The 12,500-nt window shown below is 46.9% G+C and overlaps 1 protein-coding gene across 1 annotated transcript in view; it reads right to left on the reverse strand.

The window, feature by feature from the left end:
- LOC139373820 (CUB and sushi domain-containing protein 3-like) overlaps positions 1-12,500 on the reverse strand; it is a 740,037-nt gene that overhangs the window by 542,848 nt on the left and 184,689 nt on the right. The gene's annotated exons all lie outside the window — the stretch shown is intronic.

Genomic DNA, 12,500 nt, shown 5'->3' on the forward strand with positions numbered 1-12,500 from the left:
TGAGAGTGGTTGGCAAGATAGCCCTTCTATGGTCCCTGCTCTGTCTTGGGAGGACGGGTTGGTTGGAGACATTATTAAGGGCTCCACAGCTCCTTTGAAAGGAGATGGAAGGCTGCCTGCCACAGAGTGAGGTAGGCAGAACAAAGCTCTTTTTCGGTCCCATAGGGCGCCTCCCCACACTTTCATGTGGACAGGAGCTGTCTGAACCGCTCGCAATCTCACGCTGATACACACACAAAAAATAAAGTTTTCCAACCTTGGACTGAATGGGAACGTCCAAAATAGAAAACTTGTATGAAATACAATTGAATGGGTACAGAGAACCAGGATTCAGTCGTATTACAGGTCTTCAACAGTATAATGTATTGTGGGTTTCATTGATTCAAGGACACGTGCTTTACTGTTACACATACCCTATGATATTGTAGAGTTTAAGATTCTTTAGAAGTTTAAGTTTTAAACGTTGTTTATGATACTTTTCCTGGAGGTGTTGATCTATTTCAAAACCATCCAACATGATATCAAACTATAAAACCTTGTATAGATTATCACATCTACAGTACAAACACAAGTTAATAATATTTATGTCTGTCTTCTGAACTAATGGCCGTCGTAAGTCTTTAAATAAAACTGACCTTACTGATCCTGATCGTAAGTAAAGAGACATCTGAAAGCAACGCAGCATTTCAAACTCCTAGGATTTATGCAAAGCTCTGTCCATAAGGATAGGCATCATTTGACTTGGACGACTTCACTAAACCAACAAATGTGTTTTATCCCTATACTTTATGAAAGACAAGACAATACATGAAACAGCCCATACACCATACCGGACCAACTAATAGGCTATGCACTCTGAGTAATCGCTGGAGCATGATGGAGAAATTGAATAACTGTTGAGTTGATTTTGCTGGGTTAACTGGATAAAAGCTGCCTGGACTCAGCCCCTGTAATTACTGCACTACTGGGGATGATGGTTAGTGTCAGGGTCACAACATGGTCTTGTCAGGACCAGGGCAGAAATGACAGAGGAATCCCCAGTACATGTGTCAGGTGGCCATTATCAAAGTCCCAACTGTTTCACACACAGGAGGCGGCATTTAGACATGTTAAAGGATCAAATAGTTTCACTTGTCAGATCTCCTGCGAAGAGGACTTTTGGGAATGGTCAATTAATTAACATTTCTGTGATTTTCAAGATCTGTTGAAAAGGTTGCATTAGAGCATTAAAGCCTACTTAAAGAGATATAGGTAGAGAGAGAGAGAGAGATAGAGAGAGAGAGAGAGAGAGAGAGAGAGAGAGAGAGAGACCAAAAACCAACTCTATCTTTACATGTCAGTGTTTGTGTGCGGCCATGCAGGGATGAAATGGAGGCAACAAGAGAGCCAGCCAGGACACTGATACTCCTCCTAGGGGGTAATCAGTTGGAGCCAAAGCGGCCTGTCTGATGGCTGCATCTGTGAGGAAGAGGAAAGCTGCCTGCATGTAAGGACCCTTACTCTCTTATGCTCTCCTGGGTGCAGCACAGATACAGATAAACCAATTCCCGTTTCCCCGACAAGGCTCCTGGGTTTAGGGGCAGCAGCTGCCGAGACTAATGACATTGTCTACAAGGGAATCAAATGGGCCCTGGCGAAAAAAATATATATACATTTAAGAAGATGAGAGGAAGAAAGGGAGGGAGGAGAGAGGAGAAAGGAGATAGGAGAGTGAGAGAGCAAGAGAGAGAGAGAGACAGCGAAAGAGAGAGGGAGGAGAGGTAGGCTACCACTTCATCTTGGCTCAGTGGGTGTGACTGGTTTTACCCCAGGTCCCCCGTGGAGAAACAGTGGCTCCTTGTCAAAGACTGAAAGATTGCAACATAACAATATCACTAAAGGAACCCCTTGAGGAATGCAACTATTTGTTGGCAACTGCACAGGCCTCTAAAATCAGCCTTTCTTTCCTGTGTTTTTGGCAGTGTAGTTTCCCCTTGATAGTCTTTGGCTAACTCCATTCTGTCTTAATCAAGGCTTCATTTACCAGAGCCTTCGCATAGTAAAGATCATCGTTAGAACCTTCTTACAATGTATCTTTAATAGCCAAGGTGTTTCCCAGAGCCTTCGCATAGTAAAGATCATCGTTAGAACCTTCTTACAATGTATCTTTAATAGCCAAGGTGTTTCCCAGAGCCTTCGCATAGTAAAGATCATCGTTAGAACCTTCTTACAATGTATCTTTAATAGCCAAGGTGTTTCCCAGAGCCTTCGCATAGTAAAGATCATCGTTAGAACCTTCTTACAATGTATCTTTAATAGCCAAGGTGTTTCCCAGAGCCTTCGCATAGTAAAGATCATCGTTAGAACCTTCTTACAATGTATCTTTAATAGCCAAGGTGTTTCCCAGAGCCTTCGCATAGTAAAGATCATCGTTAGAACCTTCTTACAATGTATCTTTAATAGCCAAGGTGTTTCCCAGAGCCTTCGCATAGTAACGATCATCGTTAGAACCTTCTTACAATGTATCTTTAATAGCCAAGGTGTTTCCCAGAGCCTTCGCATAGTAACGCTCATCGTTAGAACCTTCTTACAATGTATCTTTAATAGCCAAGGTGTTTCCCAGAGCCTTCGCATAGTAAAGATCATCGTTAGAACCTTCTTACAATGTATCTTTAATAGCCAAGGTGTTTCCCAGAGCCTTCGCATAGTAACGATCATCGTTAGAACCTTCTTACAATGTATCTTTAATAGCCAAGGTGTTTCCCAGAGCCTTCGCATAGTAAAGATCATCGTTAGAACCTTCTTACAATGTATCTTTAATAGCCAAGGTGTTTCCCAGAGCCTTAGTTAGTAACGCAGCTCTTAAAAACCTTGGCACATCTACGAATGATCCAGAGCACTTTTCCCCTTCATTTATAACACAGCTGCTGCTACGTAATAAAACAGGTCCATAAATTAAGAGAACAGGCAGGAGGGCAGCAATGTCATAAGAAGGTTTCTGTATGTAGACCTGTGGAGGAGGAGGAGGAGGAGGAGGAGGACAGGAGGGCAGCAATGTCATAAGAAGGTTTCTGTAGGTTTCTGTATGTAGACCTGTGGAGGAGGAGGAGGAGGAGGAGGAGGAGGAGGAGGAGGAGGAGGAAGAAGAGGAGGACAGGAGGGCAGCAATGTCATAAGAAGGTTTCTGTAGGTTTCTGTATGTAGACCTGTGGAGGAGGAGGAAGAGGAGGAGGAGGAGGGCAGCAATGTCATAAGAAGGTTTATGTAGGCTTCTGTATGTAGACCTGTGGAGGAGGAGGAGGAGGAGGAGGAGGAGGAGGGCAGCAATGTCATAAGAAGGTTTCTGTAGGTTTCTGTATGTAGACCTGTGGAGGAGGAGGAGGTGGAGGAGGAGGGCAGCAATGTCATAAGAAGGTTTCTGTAGGTTTCTGTATGTAGACCTGTGGAGGAGGAGGAGGACAGGAGGGCAGCAATGTCATAAGAAGGTTTCTGTAGGTTTCTGTATGTAGACCTGTGGAGGAGGAGGAGGAGGAGGAGGAGGAGGAGGGCAGCAATGTCATAAGAAGGTTTCTGTAGGTTTCTGTATGTAGACCTGTGGAGGAGGAGGAGGACAGGAGGAATATGATGACGAAGAGGAGGAGGAGGAGGAGGAGGAAGAGGAGAAGAGGAGGAGGAAGAGGAGGAGGACAGGAGGAATATGATGACGAAGAGGAGGAGGAGGAGGACAGGAGGAATATGATGACGAAGAGGAGGAGGAGGAGGAGGAGGAGGAGGAGGAGGAGGACAGGAGGAATATGATGACGAAGAGGAGGAGGAAGAGGAGGAGGACAAGAGGAATATGATGATGAAGAGGAAGGGGAAGAGGGGGAAGAAGAGGAGGAGGAGGGTGAGCTTCTCCACCTTGAGTAGCGTAAGTATTGTGTAGATTCCAAGATGATCAGTTTGAGATATGATAAATTGTCTCTTTGTCAACCTAATAAGTATTTGTTAAAGCATTTCAACTGAATTGATTTGAGTTATGATTACTTTGGTGGAATAAAATGCTATTCGATGAGCAATGCTTTTCTTTAACATGAACAAAAACAACTATCTTACATTCCTGTCAAAATCTATATCTCATCAAAGCTTGCTTTGATTGTGACCTATATTCTTATTCAGTCATCAGCTTAGACAGAGACAGATATTTTGGCCCTCAGTTTCGTTGTCATTTTTTTTATTTTTTATCTCCATCCTCATCAGTATGCTGTTTCCATGCCATCAGAAATACATAATGCGGGGAGGCATTATTGGAAGAGGCCTTTTCTTTCCTCTGGTGCTTTGATGCTTCCTCACCTCCCTCTCACCTGCCTGCCTTGCTGGCTACAGATGCAGTATGCATAATGAAATGACAGAGGGCTCTGGGCCCACAGATGACGGGCAGCGGATGTCCTGTGAGACTCCCTATGCAACCAGTATTTGATAAGCTCATTGGGGGGTAAGGTGGTGGTGGTGGTGGTGGTGGTGGTGGCGGGTGGGGGGGTGGGGGTGGGGGGGGGGGGGTCTGTGTATAATTCCATGTGTGTGTGTGTTTTGTGCGTGTGTGTGTGTGTGTGTGTGTCGGAGGAGGAGTGCATGAATGAATGCATCTCTTCCCCCAGTGAATGAGTGTTTGTATGTGTGTACCTGCATGTGTGTGTGTGTGTGTGTGCATGCCTGCCTACGTACGTCTGAGTGTGCCTGCATGTGTTAGCCTAACTCCACGCGTATGTGTGTAGTTGCATGTGTGTGTGTGCATGCCTTCATGCGTGTGTGTGAGTATACAGAGAACAGAAAATGTGTCTAGGGAAATCAAGGCAGAGGGGGCCTCCTCTCTTCTCTTCTCCTCTCTTTGCCTCTCCTGCCTCCTCTCTTCGCTTCTAGTATTCTCATCTCATCTCCTCTCCTCTCCTCTCCTCTCTTCTGCTCTCCTCTCCTCTCTTCTGCTCTCTTCTCCTCTCTTCTCCTCTCTTGCCCCCCCCTCTTCACTTCTCTCCTCTCATCTCCTCTCAGGTAGTCTAGTCGTTAGAATGTTGGGCCAGTAACTGAAAGGTTGCTAGTCCCTGAGCTGAAAAGGTCAAAATCTGTCGTTCTGCCTCTGAACAAGGCAGTTAACCCACTGTTCCTAGGCTGTCATTGTAAATAAGAATTTGTTCTTAACTGACTTGCCTAGTTAAATAAAAAAATATATCTTCTCTCCACTGTGTGATGTGTGAGGCTGACTGATGGTCGTAACATAACCACCACATACATCCATGCAGCCAGCATCACAGCTTTTCATTACCCCAACCGTGAATGCATCTCTACCCCTGTGCCAGCGGCTGCAAGGTCAAGTTGCAAGCAGGGCCATCAATCACAGCAGCACTCTGTCTGTGTCCCAAATGGCATCCTATTCCCTATGTAGTGCACTACTTTTTCCTGGAGGACTTTGGGCCCTAGTCAAATGTAGTGTACTAGATTGGAAACATTTGCGACTCCAGATCCAGATCCACTCCCAGTCCTGGAGTCTTCAATCCCCATCCCACAGGGGTGCACTGCATTGCATGCACAGTGAGAGCTAATAGCAGCACGGCAACGTGTGTGTATGGGCGTGCGTGCAAGTGTGTGGGCCTATAATAGCTAGCAGCACAGACAGGCAGACGCAGAGCTGGAATGGGCTGGGGGGGATCTGTCAATCCACAGTGGGCTGGGGGGACCTGTCAATCCACAGTGGGCTGGGGGGATCTGTCCATCTTTGGGCTGGGACATCTGTCATTCCACAGTGGGCTGGGACATCTGTCACTCCATAGTGGGCTGGGGGATCTGTCAATCTGTGGGCAAGGGGATCTGTCAATCCACAATGGGCTGGGGGATCTGTCACTCCACAGTGGGTGAGGAGATCTGTCAATCCACAGTGGGCGAGGGGATCTGTCCCGCCCCAGTGGGCTGGGGGGGGGGATCTGTCACTCCACAGTGGGCTGGGGGGATCTGTCAATCCACAGTGGGCTGGGGGATCTGTCAATCTGTGGGCTGGGGGATCTGTCACTCCACAGTGGGCTGAGGGATCTGTCAATCTGTGGGCTGAGGGATCTGTCACTCTACAGTGGGCTGGGGGATCTGTCAATCTGTGGGTTGAGGAATCTGTCACTCCACAGTGGGCTGGGGGATCTGTTAATCCACAGTGGGCTGGGGGAATCTCTCACTCCACAGTGGGCTGGGGGATCTGTCACTCCACAGTGGGCTGGGGGAACTGTCAATCCACAGTGGGCTGGGGGGATCTGTCAATTCCACAGTGGGCTGGGGGGATATGTCAATCTGTGGGCTGGGGGATCTGTCAATCCATAGTGGGCTGGGGGGATCTGTCAATCCACAGTGGCTGGGGGGGATCTGTCACTCCACAGTGGGCGTGGGGATCTGTCACTCCACAGTGGGCTGGAGGGATCTGTCACTCCACAGTGGGCTGGAGGGATCTGTCACTACACAGTGGGCTGGGGGATCTGTCACTCCACAGTGGGCGTGGGGATCTGTAACTCCACAGTGGGTGAGGAGATCTGTCAATCCACAGTGGGCGAGGGGATCTGTCACTCCACAGTGGGCGAGGGGATCTGTCACTCCACAGTGGGTGAGGAGATCTGTCAATCCACAGTGGGCGAGGGGATCTGTCCCTACACAGTGGGCGAGGGGATCTGTCACCCCACAGTGGGCGAGGGGATCTGTCACCCCACAGTGGGCGAGGGGATCTGTCACTCCACAGTGGGCGAGGGGATCTGTCCCTACACAGTGGGCGAGGGGATCTGTCCCTACACAGTGGGCGAGGGGATCTGTCACTCCACAGTGGGCGAGGGGGTCTGTCACTCCACAGTGGGCGAGGGGGTCTGTCACTCCACAGTGGGCGAGGGGATCTGTCACTCCACAGTGGGCGAGGGGATCTGTCACTCCACAGTGGGCGAGGGGATCTGTCACTCCACAGTGGGCGAGGGGATCTGTCCCTACACAGTGGGCGAGGGGATCTGTCCCTCCACAGTGGGCGAGGGGATCTGTCACTCCACAGTGGGCGAGGGGATCTGTCACTCCACAGTGGGCGAGGGGATCTGTCACTCCACAGTGGGTGAGGAGATCTGTCAATCCACAGTGGGCGAGGGGATCTGTCCCTACACAGTGGGCGAGGGGATCTGTCACCCCACAGTGGGCGAGGGGATCTGTCACTCCACAGTGGGCGAGGGGATCTGTCACTCCACAGTGGGCGAGGGGATCTGTCCCTACACAGTGGGCGAGGGGATCTGTCCCTACACAGTGGGCGAGGGGATCTGTCCCTCCACAGTGGGCGAGGGGATCTGTCACTCCACAGTGGGCGAGGGGATCTGTCACTCCACAGTGGGCGAGGGGATCTGTCACTCCAAAGCTTTAACACTAAATTGGGGATTAGGATTGAATAGTATAAACTTGGCAGACGGACGGCTTGAAGGTGTGTGTGTGTGTGTGTAAGTCTATGTCTCGGTTTCCCATCTCTGCATTTCTCAGCATTGTTGGATATCACATTTCCACCCAGCCAGACACTTTAATTACTCCTGGCTGACCTGAGCATCAGCCTGCATCAGCAGCCATAGCACTGAAGCTAGCTAGCTGCTCTGGCGTTAACAGGCACATACACACACGCACACACACACTCAGCAACACACTCACACATTAAGGTCACTAAGGATCCTAGCCTTGCTGGGTCTACCATGGGGGAGCAGATTGTTTAATCTTCTGCTACACGACATGTGTCATTGGCACCGTAAGGTTTGGGACGAAGTCTCTGGCAGCACAGACACAGAGAGTGGAACACCAACAAGAGGACAGACAATGAAACGACTGAGTGAGGTACTGCTCAGCACCTTCCCTGAGTTTCTGATGCACACTTACAACACACGCAGTCATGCGGTGACACCGTGAGTGTGAGAGAGAGAGAGACCAAAAACCAACTCTATCTTTACATGTCAGTGTCATTCTGTTGACTCCCCAGCCTGGCCTCTTCCCTTCATTAGGCATCCCAGAGATATGTGTGTGTGTGAGCGCACACGTGAGATATAAATTCTACCGGCAGTCATTCTATTTATGGTACATATTAAAATAATTATCTGCTCTACATCATTTTAGGAGTTGTATTTAACCGACTATGCAGAGACTTCTGTACAAATACCGACTTGTACAATCTGTAAATAGCAAAAGAGCGAGCCAGGTGTGTATTTCAAAGCAGACTATTATTGACGCTGGGCTGTTAAATGTAGCAGTTGTGTCCACTCTTATGTTCTTAGGGCCCCCAGGCATAGTGTTGTGTTAATGGTGGAGTGGGATCACTGCGGCTGCAGAAAGATGGCGTCACTTATTCCTGCTTTGGTTTCTCTTATTCCTGCTTTGGCTTCTAACATTCCTGCTTTGGCGTCTCTTACTCCTGCTTTGGCTTCTCTTATTCCTGCTTTGGCGTCTCTTACTCCTGCTTTGGCTTCTATTGTTACTGCTTTGGCTTCTCTTATTCCTTCTTTGGCGTCTCTTATTCCTGCTTTGGCTTCTCTTACTCCTGCTTTGGCTTCTCTTATTCCTGCTTTGGCGTCTCTTACTCCTGCTTTGGCTTCTATTGTTACTGCTTTGGCTTCTCTTATTCCTTCTTTGGCGTCTCTTATTCCTGCTTTGGCTTCTCTTACTCCTGCTTTGGATTCTCTTATTACTGCTTTGGCTTCTCTTACACCTGCTTTGGCTTCTCTTACTCCTGCTTTGGATTCTCTTATTCCTGCTTTGGCTTCTCTTATTCCTGCTTCGGTTTCTCTTATTCCTGCTTTGGCGTCTCTTACTCCGGCTTTGGCTTCTCTTACACCTGCTTTGGCTTCTCTTACTCCTGCTTTGGATTCTCTTATTCCTGCTTTGGCTTCTCTTATTCCTGCTTCGGTTTCTCTTATTCCTGCTTTGGCGTCTCTTACTCCGGCTTTGGATTCTCTTATTCCTGCTTTGGCTTCTCTTATTCCTGCTTCGGTTTCTCTTATTCCTGCATTGGCGTCTCTTACTCCTGCTTTGGTTTCTGTTGTTCCTGCTTTGGTTTCTCTTATTCCTGCTTTGGCTTCTATTGTTACTGCTTTGGCTTCTCTTATTCCTGTTTTGGCTTCTCTTATTCCTGATTTGGCTTCTATTATTTCTTTTTTGGCTTCTCTTATCCCTGCTCTGGCGTCTCTTATTCCTGCTTTTGCTTCTCTTACTCCTGTTTTGGCTTCTTTTATTCCTGCTTTGGCTTCTCTTATTCCTGTTTTGGCTTCTCTTATTCCTGATTTGGCTTCTATTATTTCTTTTTTGGCTTCTCTTATCCCTGCTTTGGCATCTCTTATTCCTGCTTTATGCGTCTCTTACTCCTGCTTTGGCGTCTCCTACTCCTGCTTTGGATTCTCTTATTCCTGCTTTGGCTTCTCTTATTCCTGCTTCGGTTTCTCTTATTCCTGCTTTGGCGTCTCTTACTCCTGCTTTGGTTTCTGTTGTTCCTGCTTTGGTTTCTCTTATTCCTGCTTTGGCTTCTATTGTTACTGCTTTGGCTTCTCTTATTTCTTTTTTGGCTTCTCTTATCCCTGCTTTGGCATCTCTTATTCCTGCTTTATGCGTCTCTTACTCCTGTTTTGGCTTCTCTTATTCCTGTTTTGGCTTCTCTTATTCCTGATTTGGCTTCTATTATTTCTTTTTTGGCTTCTCTTATCCCTGCTTTGGCATCTCTTATTCCTGCTTTATGCGTCTCTTACTCCTGCTTTGGCGTCTCCTACTCCTGCTTTGGATTCTCTTATTCCTGCTTTGGCTTCTCTTATTCCTGCTTCGGTTTCTCTTATTCCTGCTTTGGCGTCTCTTACTCCTGCTTTGGTTTCTGTTGTTCCTGCTTTGGTTTCTCTTATTCCTGCTTTGGCTTCTATTGTTACTGCTTTGGCTTCTCTTATTTCTTTTTTGGCTTCTCTTATCCCTGCTTTGGCATCTCTTATTCCTGCTTTATGCGTCTCTTACTCCTGTTTTGGCTTCTTTTATTCCTGCTTTGGCTTCTATTATTCCTGCTTTGGCGTCTCTTGATTACTGTTGTTTGGTTTGTTTTCCACTTTGAAAAAAAGTTAAATCGCTTTAGGAAAATGGGACACCTAGTCAGCAGATTTTTTCACCTTGCCGCTCGGGGATTCAAACCAGCAATGTTTTGGTTACTGGTCCAAAGCTCTTAACTGCTAGACTCCCTGCCTCCCCTCACCTGGCATCTACTCAGTGCATATTTGTCCCCCAATCAATCAATCAATCAATCAATATGTGTCCTGAAAGGAAGCTAGTTCGAGGTCATCAGAGTATGGCTATATGTATTGAACCTGTATCTATATTTATATTGGGAATCCCAATTGAGACCAGGGTCTTATTCAATGGTGCCCTGTGTTACAAGAATAAACCAATCCAAACAGCTTAAACAGATACAATTACAAATATAAACAGAGCAGATGTATTAGATTATACAAGTCTGAAATGAACCTAATGAAACCATATGCAGAGACATGTATTTAGATAAACAATAGACTCTGTCTTTATGGTCCCAGTGAGACTATATACTACTGCAGCAAGTCATCCCCTCTAACTATACAGTAACTACATAATAAACAAACCCATCTGAAAGCAACAACCAAAGTGCTTAGGAGGCACATGGCTCCCAATGGGTTATAATATAATGAAATGATCTATGAAATGCGACATCAGGAAAATGCATATGTTAATGAATAGGCGTTGCAAGTCTCCCCTAACTCAACGTGTTACTGATGGCTAAGCAGTGACTTCTCTTGCCATGTTCTTCCCAGCCAAGGGACCACAGCCATTTGTTCACCCGCCGGTTCATCACCTCTATCCATCCAATTAACAACAGCTGCCAAGCAGGCCAGGCCTGTGTGCGTGTGTGTGTTGTGTTTCTGTGTGTGTGTGTGTGTGTGTGTGTGTGTGTGTGTGTGTGTGTGTGTGTGTGTGTGTGTGTGTGTGTGTGTGTGAGTGGTGTGTGTGTTGTGTGTGTGTTGTGTGTGTGTTGTGTGTGTTCATTTGTGTGTGTGTGTGTTGTGTGTGTGTTGTGTGTGTGTGTGTGGTGTGTGTGTTGTGTGTGTGTGTTGTGTGTGTGTTGTGTGTGTTCGTTTGTGTGTGTGTGTGTGTGTGTGTTTGTTTGTGTGTGTGTGTGTGTTGTGTGTGTTCGTTTGTGTGTGTTCGTTTGTGTGTGTGTGTGTGTTGTGTGTGTTTGTTTGTGTGTGTTCGTGTGTGTGTGTGTGTGTGTGTGTGTGTGTGTGTGTGTGTGTGTGTGTGTGTGTGTGTGTGTGTGTGTGTGTGTGTGTGTGTGTGTGTGTGTGTGTGTGTGTGTGTGTCTGTGTGTGTGTGTGGTGTATGTGTATGGTGTGTGGTGTGTGTGTATGGTGTGGTGTGTGTGTATGTGTGTGTGTGTGTATAGTAACAACATTACCCCTTCTAACCACAAACTGCCAGAGCAACGGTGTAGCGCATTCCTTCCTGGTGTGAGGTTCCTGAGCGAAGACACGTTGCAGCCGTCTACTTCTGACATCACGATTAAAACATTAGTCTGGAGGAAGAAGACGTGCTGTGCCAGAAGCTTTTAAACTAAACTGTTATAAGATTTAGAAGAAGAAGAAGAAGAAGAAAACGGAGCTGGGAGGATGATGAGGAGTCGGTTTGTGCTCTTAGGACCAATTCTGGGGAGATGTTGACATAAAGAGACTCACTCAGTGACATCATCACTGGGGAGGGAGTAATGGGTTCTAAAGAACTACAGTGTTGTTAGTGTAATCCGGAGATAGGAGTCACTGACGAGCTATACTGTACTGGCTGAAGTGTTAGTTGCAGAACACAGACAGCAGTCCTATCAGCGGTGCACAGCGCTAAATTAAATCTCCTCCGAGTTGTCCGCACCAGACGTCCTGAAGGTGTATCTAGTACAGGTCCACATACGGGCATGTATAGACATTGTCCAGAAAGGCTGAATCCTGAAAACATTACAAACGGGAGTCTATTGTAATGAGGCTTTGATCTTCACGGGTTATGTGTGTTTCTGTGTTACAGAGGCAACATACTGTTGCATTACAACAATTTGAGAAACCTTTCATTTACTATTTCATCTTTAAAATCTCCCAACCATGTCCTAGAAGATATCTAATATCCTCATCTTTAATCCATCACTAACCAATTGAAATCATGCATGGAAGTCAAGACTGGTATCATGCACTGAAATCAAATAAAATCCAGAAAATCAAGTTTGCCTAAGCAGCATAAGCCTGCCTCCCCAGAGGGCAGCAGTTTTGTTGGCCTTAATCTCCTAACACCTGCTGTTAGTGGCAGGTAGGTGCTGGCAGAGCACTTCCCCTCCTAGGCAGATGGCAGGGGAGACTATGGCTACATTCCAAATAGCATCCTACTCCTTTTTTTTTCCCAGGGTGCAGAGGGCTCTGGTCAAAAGTAGTTCACTTTGTAGGGAATAGGGTGGCATTTGAGGCACAGACTAC

The sequence above is a fragment of the Oncorhynchus clarkii genome, chromosome 18 (assembly GCF_045791955.1).
Source record: "Oncorhynchus clarkii lewisi isolate Uvic-CL-2024 chromosome 18, UVic_Ocla_1.0, whole genome shotgun sequence".
Taxonomy (NCBI): Eukaryota; Metazoa; Chordata; class Actinopteri; order Salmoniformes; family Salmonidae; genus Oncorhynchus; species Oncorhynchus clarkii.